The sequence below is a fragment of the Mastomys coucha genome, unplaced genomic scaffold, assembly GCF_008632895.1.
Source record: "Mastomys coucha isolate ucsf_1 unplaced genomic scaffold, UCSF_Mcou_1 pScaffold21, whole genome shotgun sequence".
Classification (NCBI taxonomy): Eukaryota; Metazoa; Chordata; class Mammalia; order Rodentia; family Muridae; genus Mastomys; species Mastomys coucha.
Window position 1 is genome coordinate 161,175,448 of NW_022196904.1, and position 13,451 is coordinate 161,188,898.

At 42.0% G+C, this 13,451-nt stretch overlaps 1 long non-coding RNA gene across 1 annotated transcript in view; it reads left to right on the forward strand.

Annotated features, from left to right (window-relative positions):
- Positions 1-5,233, forward strand: part of LOC116103722 — a 36,892-nt gene extending 31,659 nt beyond the window's left edge. Inside the window, exons 2-3 of the long non-coding RNA XR_004123550.1 lie at positions 4,192-4,294; positions 4,934-5,233. This is a non-coding gene — a long non-coding RNA (uncharacterized LOC116103722). The remainder of the gene's footprint in view (positions 1-4,191; positions 4,295-4,933) is intronic.
- The last annotated feature ends 8,218 nt before the right edge of the window (positions 5,234-13,451 follow it).

Below are 13,451 nucleotides of genomic sequence, written 5' to 3' on the forward strand. Positions count from 1 at the left end.
AGGGAGGGAGGGAAGGAGGGAAGGAGAGAGAGAGAGGGGCATAGACTTTTGAAACTTCTAAGTCTACCTTCCAGTGACATACCTCCTTAAACAAGGCCATACCTCTTAATCCTTCCCAAACAGTTCAACCAACAACAGACCAAGTGCAAGCATAAAAACCTACAGAGGCCATTCTCATTCAGATCAATACAATACCTTTATGTCAGTGCCAAGAGGAGCTCCTTAAAGTCTTCTCATTATCTAATTGCAGTCCTATCTGCTCCCGGCCCAGGCAACCCAAGTCTGCTTTCTGTCATTACAAGCTGTTTCTCATTTTCATTTTCTAGAACTTTATATAAATGGATTATGCAACAGGCATTCCTTGGGTCTGACTTTCTTATTTATTCCTCAAATAAATGAAGTTCATCCAGCTTGCATGCTAAGCATGGCTTAGCAGTCTGCTCCTTTTTATAGCTCAGTATACTTAAAATGGGTATTTTATTTCAGCTATTGATGAACATTTATATTGTTTTAAGTTTGGGGTGACTGCTAAAATGATAGTATTTTGAACATTTTTGGACAAGCCATCATGCAAATATATGTTTACATTTCTCTTGGGTTAATGTCTAGGAGTGGGGTGGCTGAAATCCTAAGGTAGGTATATTATAAACCTTTAATAGATTTGTGTGCCATAATAATTTTCCTCTTCCCATTTGACCAGTACATGAGAAAGCAACTATCCATTCACCAGCACTTGACTTTTTTGTTACAGAGGAAAAACCTAGATATACTCTGTAGGTCTATTTGTTCTTACTGACTTAAATGATCCCTGGTGTTGAAGACTACACTGCAGGTGATATGGAATTAGTTTCCCACTAGCTTTGCTGTGAGATAATAACTTTGCACTGTAGGAAATGATGATAAAGGGTATCTAGGTAATTTCTCAGGGAACTGGAGTCTATTTTTGAGGAAACCACTAACTTTTCACTCGGGCCTACCGAGGTCCAATGGCTTCCCAGAATCAGATGGAAAGCCTTGGCATCTCTGTGTGCTCATTGTGTCTGACTCCCCATGGCCTTTGTCTTTGGGTCAGAGTCTAGACATCTTTGTGTAGACATGTAGACCACTAAGCAATGTTTTGTTTACACCTATGACACAAGGGTCACTTGACCTGGACTTGCTTGGTCTCTCTCTCCTCCAAGTATAAAAGACACCTGCCAGCCACCATAATTGGGAACACTGGAGCATGAAAGGAACATAAAGGTATGACACCTGAAGTATCTCTATCTGTTCCCTGAAAAGGCACGCATATTCTCTTCTCTACTGGCCTGTCTTTCTCCCTGGTTGTTCCCACTGTGTCTGTGACTCCCAACTCTCTGGAATCAAGAAGTTGATTGGTCAGCAAAAGCTTCTACTCCATTCTCCTTTGGCCCCAGAATAAAGCCTTTCTTTCCTCCAACACTGGCTTTTTCAAAACCAGATGAGCTTCCAGCCCTTCATCCAATGACATTTCAGACTGAGTTTGGCCATTCTAATGACCTGAGAGTCATACCTTATTGGGGTTAGTTTTTTATTAATACTGCTGAATGTTTTTCCATATTCTTATTGGTACCTGCTTTTTCGATCTTTTCCTGTCTAGTGTTGGGAAAGTATTCTGTCAATTAAAAATCAAATTGTTTTATTGAATTTTAAGTGTTCTTTATTTAAAGATATTTACTTACACAAATATCACAGATACAGTATACCTTTTCAGGTTGGTAATTTATTTACTAGTTTTTGAGACAAGGTCTCTCTGTGTAGCTGAAGCTGTTCTCAAACTTGCAACCTTCTGGAGTGTTAGGATTACAGGTGCCTGCCACAATGCTAGCCTAATCTTTTCACTATCAGCAGCATCTTCTGAGCATAAATTATTTTTATTTGGGTGATATTCAAACAATCAGTTTTACTTTTATAGTTCATGATTTTTATATCTTAAGAAATCTTGGAGGCTGGTGAGATGGCTCAGTGGGTAAGAACACTGACTACTCTTCCAAAGGTCCTGAGTTCAAATCCCAGCAACCACATGGTGGCTCACAACCATCCGTAATGAGATCTGACTCCCTCTTCTGAAGTGTCTGAAAACAGCTACAGTGTACTCACATATAATAAATAAATAAATCTTAAAAAAAAAGAAATCTTTGTGTACAGCAAAGACTGTGGAATTTTTCTATTTTCTTCTGGGAGATTTGTAACTACTTGTGTTTTACCGTTTGTGGGAATAACTTATTATTCATGTCGTAAGTGATGTATTTTGATGTACTATGTAGTTGCAGGGTTATTATTATTGTTGTTGTTATTATGATGATAATGATAACAACAACAACAATGACAATAATAATAATAATAATAATAATAAAGATGATGATGATGTGAGTGTGTGTGTGAGAGGGAAGGCATGTGCACGTCATGCTGTATGTGCATGTTTAGGACAGCTTTCAGGAGTCCATTTTTTTCCTCCCACTGTGAGCATTCTAAGGTTTGAACTCAGGTTTCCAGATATGTGCAGAAAGCATCTTATCCACTGAGCTGTCTTTCCAGCCCCAGGTGTTTTTATGTGGAGACTCAAAGATATTACTAACACATGAATCAGGACGTTTCCAGAATGCCACTCTAGCATTTTGTGATTTGAGATCTTTCTCCTGTCATTCTAATTGGCTCTGTTTTCGTGGCTCAATGTTCTGTGCCTTTCATTAATTAGTACCAAGCTCTACCAGAGCTGCATGAACAAGCTCATCAGCTGCACGCATGGGTCCACTTGCTTCACGGCCTCTGTGCACTCCCCTCTGCACACTTTGCTCACTCTCACTCTCACCCTGGGACTTTCCTCACTGTCAATCTCCACACCCTCTCTGTTTCTCTTGTAGTGTCTCTCTTAGTACTTCAATCTCTTGTCTTTTACTCTTTGAGTTTAAGTTTGGGGTTGGTGACTATGTATTTCTTCTTGAAGCAGAAACAGATGAGTCTTCCTAGTGGAGGCAATGTGTAAGTTGCGTTATCACTAATTTAGGTCCTGATAGGTTAGAATCCCCCGTTGCACATTGACAAATTGCCCCCACAGTTCATAGTTTAGACTCTGTGGATGTGGTTTATCTTGAGTGATACATTCAGTCATGGCACATTTTCAAACTCATTCTTTAGACTTTAAGGCCAAAGAAGAAACTGTGAGTAAAACCATCGTTTTGGAAGCTTTCCAGGAGTTAGACGCCTACCAGCTTTGCTTGGCAATAATGCAAACAAACCAAACTTTAATTTTGAACTTCACCAGAGGATGTTTTTGTTCATGATGTGCAAACAAAGCTAAAGAAGGATTGGGATCTGACTCAGGAGAAACCTCCAAGGGAATAGTAAAGCTTCCTAACTAGCCCATCCTATGTTTGCTGGTGGCTTATTCAACCCAGTAAGCTTCCTCATAGGGAGTTAAAATGTAAAGCAGATCAAGAGGCATCCAGATGCTAAAGAATGCACACATAGGGAGGGAAAGGCTATGAGGGCACTGAAGTCATGTGTAGTCAGAAATCTGATTAAATTGAAATAATAGGATACATGGGTTGTGTAACATCCTGACAAGGAGCCATGTCTCTGCTCTGAATAGTTTCATCTTTTTAATTTCCCCAGTCCTCTTTAGAATCTATCACTTGAGATGGTCTGAGTGGGCCCATGAGCCCCGAATCTTCAAAGAGTAATTAATTAACATAATTATTCTCCAAGTCCGTTCCCTCATTTTCATGCCCATTGCTCTAATCGGGTTAGGCTTTCATTATTACTGATGTAGCTGACTAGAATAATAATCAGAACTCCCTGGCTCTCTCTTCTACCATGTAACTTCTTGAAACACAAATCCCGTTGCTTTTTGTGTTCCCAAAAGGTACGTGTGCACAAACCCTCGTCACGCCACCCAGCAGCACACCATAGAGCTGGCTTGAGAACAGTCCCCATTCTGTATGTGTGTTCCTGGGGGGATGGAGAGATAGAGATGGGAATGAGGTCCAGAAGAACCAGATTATTTAGTTTACTCCTGTTGTTTTAGTCATAGAACACATTGGCAGTGTCTCAGGGTGTCTGTGCTGTGCTGACTTTAGACGCACGTGGCCAATTGTCCACTCCCTCCAGCCACAGAGGGATTCCTGATTGCAGCTTGTCTAAACAGAGCTCATTAGTCCTTCCTTCCCACAGGACCTGCATTTCTGTTTATCCAACAGAACCCCTCTCCCTGTTGTCTCTCATTCCTCTTGCTTACGAAGTCGAGTCAGCGGAGTTCAGGCACTGGAGCTGTAAGGTAACTCATTTTTTCACCTATAAAGTTGTGTTACAGGCTCCGAACGTCTGATGCCCTGAAATCCATATCTGAGTCTATGTAAATGTCCAAGGAGAGAAGCAACTCTATAATTTTAACCTCTCAATGCCCACTCAGCCCCACACAGCACATAAATTTACTTTTCGTAAACTTAGTTTATTTTAAATTGACAAATGGTTGTATGTGGTTATGGGTTGATATCCTGACATAAGGTTGGCCAAATCAGGTCAACCGTCTAACCTCACCCCAATCACTCATTCTTTCCCTGTGAAAAGATTTAAATACACCTTTATGTATTCTGGAATATCTCTGCATTTTCACTGCTCTGCTCTGGGACCGGCATTAACTCTTCCCATCTAACCACCTTTTCACCCCCTGCTCAGTGTGTGCTCTTTTCCATTCCTCCTTACAGTGGCCTTTGGCAACCATCCCTTCATTCTCTACTAAACATATGAGTGCAACTTTTAAAGATTTCTTACATGAGTGAGATCCTATAGTATTTATCTCTGTGCCTAGCTTCATTCAGTATAACACCTCCAGGTTTGTCCACACTGACACATTGACGGAATGCTATTTGTCTTGTTTATTTGTTTAAAGATGATTGTATCCCATTCCACACAGAAACCATGTCCCTTACTCTGAGTTCCACCTTCGAGGATTCCAGAGGAAAGTATGCCTGCTGGCTGGCACGTCTGCAGCCTGAGGACATCTGCTGTTGACCTCCTCCCCCACCATGGGCCGCGCCTCCAACCACTCCCCAGAGTAGAAACCTGAGAGACCTACAGGACACCCTGAGATGCCACCCTCAGGAGCGGGCACTCCCAGCAGCCTGGCTTCCCTTTGACTTCCTTTTTGACTTTGTTCAGACTCTTCCTGACTACTCCTGAATTGCTTATGTTATTCAAATGTCATTGTAACCTAGAGATTCAGTTTTGCTTTCTTGTATATAAATGCTGAACCCCAAAGGTAAAGGTAAGCCTTGATTGGAAACCCTCAAAAAAAAAAAAAAAAAAAAAGAAAAGAAACCATGTCCTTTAAAACATCCATTCATCCAACGATGGGCATCTGGGATCTGTCCATATATTAGGCATTCTGAATAGTGGTGCCGTGAGTGTTCTAGTCTGGAGATTCCTTTGGCTCACAGCTTCCACTCACTTGGGGGACATGCTGAGTGTCGAGATAGCTGAATCATATGGCAATTCTCCTTTCAGTGGCTTGGGGAGCTTTCACATTTTCCAGAATGACTGTACTGTTTTACATGATGATCAACATTGTGTGAATTCCGCCTTTCCACATCCTTTCCAATGTTATCATTAATTGTTTTAAAAATTAGCAACCAGCCCAACAGATGTACAGTGATAGCCATTGTGGTTCAGATTTGCATGCCTACGGTGATTATAGATGTTGAGTATTTTTTCAAATATGATTATAGATGTTGAGTATTTTTTCAAATATGTTCTCCATTTGTATGTCTTGTCTTCAGAAATGTTCATTTAGGACCTTTGCCTATACTTGAGGTTGTTGTCTTGCTGTTGACTTCTTTGCACATTTTAGATTTTATCACCTTATCTGAAATACTATTTACAAATATCCAAATCTGTGGCTTATCATCAATTCTTTCCTTGTTAACAAAAACCTTTCAGTTTGATGCAATCTTCTTAGCCTGTAGTTGCCTGCAGGTTCTAGAGGTCGTATCTGAGAAATCTCTTCTGTATGTCACAGAGCTTTCCCCACATATTTTCTTCAACAGTCTTTCTTCAGGGGGTCTTTGTTTTATAAGTCCTCACTGTTATAATCAGTTTTATAACTGATTCTTACATAAAGAGTGAGGAAAGGGGTCTGTGTCCTTTCTTCTGCATGTGGACTTCCATTTCCCAAGTGCCACCTATTGAAGGTTATCCCACTGCAGACACAGTCCTGTTCTCATTGTGTTTTCCAGAAAGCTTTGTCAAAACCTAATCAACCACAGGCTTGTGGGTATAAGCTCTTCTCTCAGTTACTTCAGTCAGATCCATTTGCTCTCGGGGCAGTAACTTCAGATCTTCTTCATTTACATTTCAAGATCCTTCCAAATCCACTCTGTATATCCATCCACATTGGACTGTTTAAATACAAGGTAAAACTGAGTAGTAGCCTTTAGAAAGAATGACTTCATATGCTTGGTAAAAAGCTTTCTGGAATATTTTACTTAATAATCACAAAGTACTGGACGCCATACATGCCAAGAAATCAATAATATGTGACATGTCAAATACACATGTAGACCACTTTTATTATTTTTTGTAAGGAAATGAATATTCATAGGCAGACGTGCCCCATCCCTTGAGTGGTTGGGGCAAGGAGTGTTGAAAAAGTCTTAACTTTCTCTTCTAGAAAAATTTCAATATACAGTTAGAGAGAGTTATATAATTCCTTCTTCCTTAATAGCCAGCTTCAGAGATTAACCCCTGAAGACCGATCCTGTCTTGTTTGTAGGCACACCTGCTCTGCTTCGGCGACCATGGTTTATCTTATATCAGATCTCAGTCTGTATGATCCCTAGTGCCTGTGTCAGTGGGTACCTTTCCATGCTGTCCAGTGGAACTCTGCAGGGATGGACGTAGTCTGTAAACCCCGTGCTCTGCTGCACACACCACCTGCAGTGGTTCTGGAGCATTTGGTGTCTAGCCAGTATCACAACAGAAGTAAAGTTCTTATGATTTCAAACTGTGGCTTAAATCCAAACTTAATTAGTCCTATGTGCCCAGAGGCTACCTGTTGGACAAGACAGCTGTTTGGCATAAAGACTCTTTTTAAAAAGCATAATTGGAAAATAGCTCAATTCTTCCTGACTGTTATTATCACTGCACCCAACAGCCAGTATGTCCTCTTTTCAGTCTCTCCTCCCCTAGCCTTTGACAACCATCATCCTACTCTCTATTCAGGAGGAGTGACTTTTTTTTTTTATTAGTTATTTTATTTATTTACATTTCAAATATCGTCCCTCTTCCCAGTTTCCCCTCTGCATGCCCCCTTCTCATCCCCCCTTCCCTTTGCCTCTAAAAGGTTGCTCCACCACCCACCCACTCACCCACTCCTGTCTCACCACTCTATCATCCCCCTATGCTAGGGCATGGAGCCTTCACAGGACCAAGGGCCTCCCCTCCCAGTGATGCCAGATAAGGCAATCCTCTGCTACGTATGTAGCTGGAGCCATGGGTCCCTTCATGTATACTCATTGGTTGGTGGTTTAGTCCATGATAGCTCTGGGTGGTCTGGTTAGTTGATATTGTTGTTCTTCCTATGGGGTTGCAGCTTCCTTCAGCTCTTTCAGTCCTTCCCCCAGCTCTTCCATCGGGGTCCCTGGGCTCAGTCTAATGGTTGCTTATGAGTATCTGCATCTGTGTTGGTCAGGCTTGGGCAGAGCCTCTCAGGGGACAGATATACCAGGCTCCTGTCAACAAATGCTTCTTGGCATCAGCAATAGTATCTGGGTTTGGTGTCTGCAGATGGAATGGATCCCCTGGTGGGACAGTCTCTGGATGGCCTTTCCTTCAGTCTCTGCTCCTCTCTTTGTCCCTGTATTTCCTTTAGATAGGAACAATTCTGGGTTAAAATTTTTGAGATGTGTGGGTGGCCCCATCCCTCAACTGGGGGCCCATGCCTATCTACTGGAGATGGTCTCTACAGGTTCTATCTCCCCTTTGCAGGGTATTTTTGCTAATGTCAGCCCCCCCTGGGTCCTGGGCACCTCCTGCTTCCCTGGCATCTGGGACTTTCTAGTGTCTACCCTCAGTTCCTCACCCCCACTGCTACATATTTCCATTCAGTTTCCTGACCCTCTGTACTTCTCCCCTATCTCTTCCCATACCTGATCCTGCCCCCCTTTTTTCCCTTCTCCTGAGGAGCGACTTTTTAAGATTTCATATATAAACAATATCAAAGGATTATTTATCTCTGAGCCTGGCTTATTTCCTTAATTTCAAATATTTGATTCTAATACTCAGATTTTTTTTGTTTTGTTTTGTTTTTCGAGACAGGGTTTCTCTGTGTAGCCATGGCTGTCCAGGAAATCACTCTGTAGACCAGGCTGGCCTCGAACTCAGAAATCTGCCTGCCTCTGCCTCCCAAGTGCAGGGATTAAAAGTGTGTGCCACCACCACCTGGCCAGAATTCTCTAAATATAGTGTAAGTATCTTTTAAAAATCATGACTTTGACACTAAACTGACCAATTTTTCAGTATGGTTGCTAGATCTCTTAAGTTCTTTCATACTACAATTTGAAGAGGTTATATTAATTTCCATTTTTTATCAGTGTGTGTCATTTTCAATCATTTTAAACTGTGGATATAATTTTTGATATATCAAGGATTTTTCCCAGTGACAGAATTCTATTACAATGCTTGTTGGTTGGTATTAAACAATGTTGACAATGTATGTCTCATAGAATCCAGGCTGGCTTTTAACTTGCTACATAGTTACGACATCAAACTCCTGACTCTCTGGACACCAAGCACTTAAAATTATGCTTGGCTATCTGCTCCCCTCTAAAACACATTTGATTGTACTTTTTCTCCTCAGTGAGACTAAGTCTAAGGTTTACTTTCAAACTCTTTCCTCTGTTTCCCCAGCCCTAACACTTTCAGAATCTTCCTTCAGCATCTACATCAGGATGGCTTTCTTTTTCTCTTTTCACCATGTCAATTCTTGTCTTTTTTTTTTTTTTTTTACTAGGTAGGTGACAAGATTTCAGTGACATTGCCATCAGTGTAGACCATTTTTCCCTGCAGTTCCTTTATCAAGCACAAACCCTGACCCTGATGTGGCACTGTGACTATGGAAAACTGCAGGCATGAGATAAAGCCCAAGGGCAATGTCCTCTGGGCTAAAGCAAGACAACAAGGACATGGAAGTCTAGAAGGAAGAACTCAGTGGAGCAGGTCAAAGATTGTTTGCTCCAGCCTAGGTTGAGTGCTATCGCTAGTAGAAGTTAGATAGACAATATATAAACAGCAGTAGGAAAATAAAAATTGTTCGTTCTTGAAGTTAGCCCAAAGTCTGTGTCTCTGTCTATCATCCCTTTCTTTCCCTTTTCTCCCCAATTCTTTATGCAAGACTAGGAAAAAAAAATATGTCTCTGTGGTATTTTAAATATACACCGTGGTCCAGGATATCTCTCTCATTACCTGTTGCCTATTAAAATACCCACCTGTCAGTGAAATATTCCTTTTGGAATGAGTTTTGAATGTCTGGGGATGCGAGTATCCCTCAGAGTGTTCAATGTCATTTATGTCGTGGCTGTCCGTTAGTCATCAGAAAAGCAAGAGGAAGGAACATAGAACATTGTAAACTCTCATAACTTGGCCATGAGATTTTAGCCACATCCAGATCTCAGCACTTGTGTGACCTCATGGGTGTATTACTCTCTTAGCATGTGTTAACTGATTGGGCACTTGATAGGGTAGAAGCCAGAGTGTGGGAGAGGAGGCAAAGTCCAAGTCGTCGTAGTAGGAGATAGGAGTGGGGTGGGGTAGAGGGAGAGATGATGGCACGTAACAAGGGCTCACTGAAAAGGGAGCAGAGAAATGGTAAGACATCAGTGTTGAGGGCAAATCTAGATGACTTCAAACATCTTAGGCTGTAGAGGTGGCTCAGTGGTTAAAGTGCTTGCTGCATAAGCACGAAGCTTATGATCTCTAGCACCCTTGTAAAAGCTGAAGGGTGGCCATGCGCTTTGTAATGCCTGTGCTTGGGTGTGAAGTGTGGAGATAGAAGGATCCTTGGAGTCATGGGCCAGCTAGTCAGTCTGTCTGAAGCAGAGATCTCCAGGTTCAGTAAGAAGCCTTACCTCAAAACACAAGGTAAAGGAGTGACCGAAGAAGGCCTCGTGACGTTCAGCTCTCTCAGCTCTATTTACACTCTTGTAGGCAAGCACACTGGCACACACATATTCACACAGGTGTATACCACAAATACACATATGTCGAAGTTTTGTTCTAGCCTAGTTCCCCAAAACATAGATTATGTTGCACAGAAATCACACAGGCGACAAGGATTTGTCATAGGAAATTATACAGCATTGCATCATAGTATGTATTGGTTCCCCTTTTCCCTCACATATGTTCCACAAATATTAATGTGCAATTATTCATAAAACCACATTTACTGAAGATCTGTGACACAGGAGAACACGAGATGTGAAATACAGCAGAGATTAAGAAGTGGTACTTCTACTACTGCCGGGCAGGACCGATTTCCTTTATCGGCTGAGGGGATGGAGGCTGACTGAGGCTTGCTCATTTTGCCCTTGCTCTTTCCATCTGTCTTCATTTTGTCACCATGGTTTCCAGTGCAGACATTTCAGCTTTCCTCTCTTCTCTTCTTCAAAATGTCAGCCACATCTTTATCTCCACCAACATTTACCCCGGAATCCATGTTTATCTTTCTTAGCCAAGGTGTTTTTAGTGAAGGCTTCTTTGTATACCAAGCATCACTGGAGAAATCTAAGAGGATTGTGTCATGCAGGTATTTGATTGCTCTTAAGTTTCCTGAGATTTAAGTTCAGAAAACTTGACAGAAGACAGTAAACATTTTGCAAAGATCATGTGTGTGTGTGTGTGCGCGCGCGCACAGGACTATGAAAATGAATAAAAGAACAACTATTGGACCTGTGTTTGTGTGGCCAATAAATAATATCTGTGCATAGAAACATCACTACACTTTACTCCTAGAATTGAGAGGCAGTTTGTGTGTGTGTGCCTGTATATGTGTGTATGTGTGTGTGTGTGTGTGTGCGCGCACACATCTGTTTTCACATATATGTGGAAGTCAGAGAGCAACTTTTAGGAACTAATTCTTGCCCTTTCCCTTGTAAGGAAGGGTGTCCCTTATTTCTGCCACACTGTGTGCTCCAGGCTAGCTAGGCGTGGAGCTTTTGAGCCAGTCTCTGCATGCTGTTTCTCACATTGCTGCTACATGAGTCCTTGCTGCACTCACTCATCTATCCCAGTAGGTCTACAGTATCAGGGTTAAAACCTGATCATGGACAAGAGGCATTATGACTCCAAAGGGAGTTTGTCTCCTGGGTATTTCAGTCAGTTGCTGGCATCTCCTAACTTAGACGTGTTCCAGATCGATCTCTGCTAAGTCTGTGGAGAGATTTGCATGCTTTCTTTATTCAGGTATAAAGGTGCCCTAAGAAATATTTTGTTATAGCTAAAATTGAGATTTAACATTGTTTCCTGGCATCCACAGTGTTTCAATAATCCTAATTGATCTCCTAGCTGTAGTTAGCTTGGAATTTCTACAAAGGAGCTGTCTTATCAGACAGAGTGTCTCCAAAGTTAGAGATAGCAGTTAGGCACTAATTGCCAGAGCAGTCCCATAAAGTTAGAGATAGCAGTTAGGCACAAATCATCAGAGCAGTCTCACACAAGGCAGAATTGTTTTACTGGCTAGAGAGAAGTTATTGGGCTTCCCTCACTAATTATTTACATTACAGCCAAGGAATGCTAAAATACGACCCTCAGATGCTTGCCTCAAGACAGACCCTGAGAATTTATCTTGGGGCTGCCAGGACAACCCAGAAGAATGACACCACTGCTCCTCTGCCTTGCACCTGGCTGGTTGATTATACTGACCTTGATGTGACCATCTCCTGCCTATGCGACTTCTGTAGTTTGCCTTATTCTCTGTATAACATATAAGCCTGATTTCTACTCTGTACACATTACATTCAGTTTCAGCACTCCCTTGTATCTCTTTCTGTTTTTCATTTCTTCGCCAATGCCTTGTCTACCTGACTAGGACCCTGTTCCCCCCATGGGTTGAGGGAGGCCCAGACTGGCCGGCCCGTGGCAAGTCCTGGCACTATATGCCCACCACCACATCTGATCGTTTGTGTTTGTTCCCTGGGTGGAACCCAAGTAGCTGGGCTTAGATGGCAAGCATTGTTACCAGGTGAGTTTTCTCTCCACCCACAGGTAGTGTTTTCCAAAGGAAAGAGATACGTAGAATCTCACGGTGCTTAGCTGGAATCTGACTTTAAGGATCCTCTCAGATCAGATTAGCCATTTAATGCCTCTGAGACTCAGTGCACTCACCTATGAACTAGGTATCTGGGTAACAGGAACACTGGGTTGTTGGGAGGTATACAAAAGACAGCCCCAGGAATAGAGGAAATAATTCACTGAATTGTTGCTGCTCAGCCCCGCCCTCCCTACTTCCTCTTTATGTTCATGATTAGTTTGCCATTCTCTACAACACTGAAGTAGCAGAGAAATGTTCCGTGTATAGCAGAGTGAAGCTTTGGGTCCAGAGACAATTTTCTGGAGTGAAATTTTCTGGCCCTCAAATCAGTGCATATCCTGGCCCATCCCCAACCAAACTGACATTCATGTGATTCAATTTAAAATACATGTCCCAGAGGAAAGCAACTACCAAAGTTTGCCTGGGTTAGAAGAGGTGAGGTTAGGACATTCTTCTTTTTCAATATTTAAATAATACTGAATAGAATTACTGAAGACAGGATGCTGGTTAGGAATGGCTACACTTTTGGATTGGTTATTTTAGAGTAATCCATAGATATGTGATGGTTTTTAAAGTGTTCTTGAAAATAGATTTATTTGTACTGTAGCAAGAGACAGAAGCTACATTGATTACTTAGCTGAGAGTTTAATCAAGAGCCAATAATTAGGTGGCTGGAGGATGGAAAACAAAAAGTAAAGACCACAAATGTCACAGACTGGGGTTTCTTACGGGGTCCCTTGTTCCGCAGGACAATGGGTTCTGGCCAGGTGTGCACGGGATTCAGCTTTGTCAAACAGACTCAACATGAGTGGTGTAAGGTCTGAGTGTATTTCTTTAAAAATGACATGAGGCTTTTACAATCGTTGCAAAAGAGAAATGAAAAATCTGGCAGCTCAGTAGTCGAGGTACATCTGAGGCTGTCTGAAACATACTGGGTCTAAAACAGCAGCCATCTCCTCTGGACTGGTGCAGTACCCCTGGGCTCCGAGTATGTTCAGGCTTCATGGTCTTGGCCAGAGCGCCAGCCAGGAGGGTAGAGGTTTGAATCTCCAGTCCTCAATGCTGAATGCTCGAATCTTCAATGTTGAATGTTTGAATCTCGAATGCTCAATCTCTTGAATCTCGACTGGTG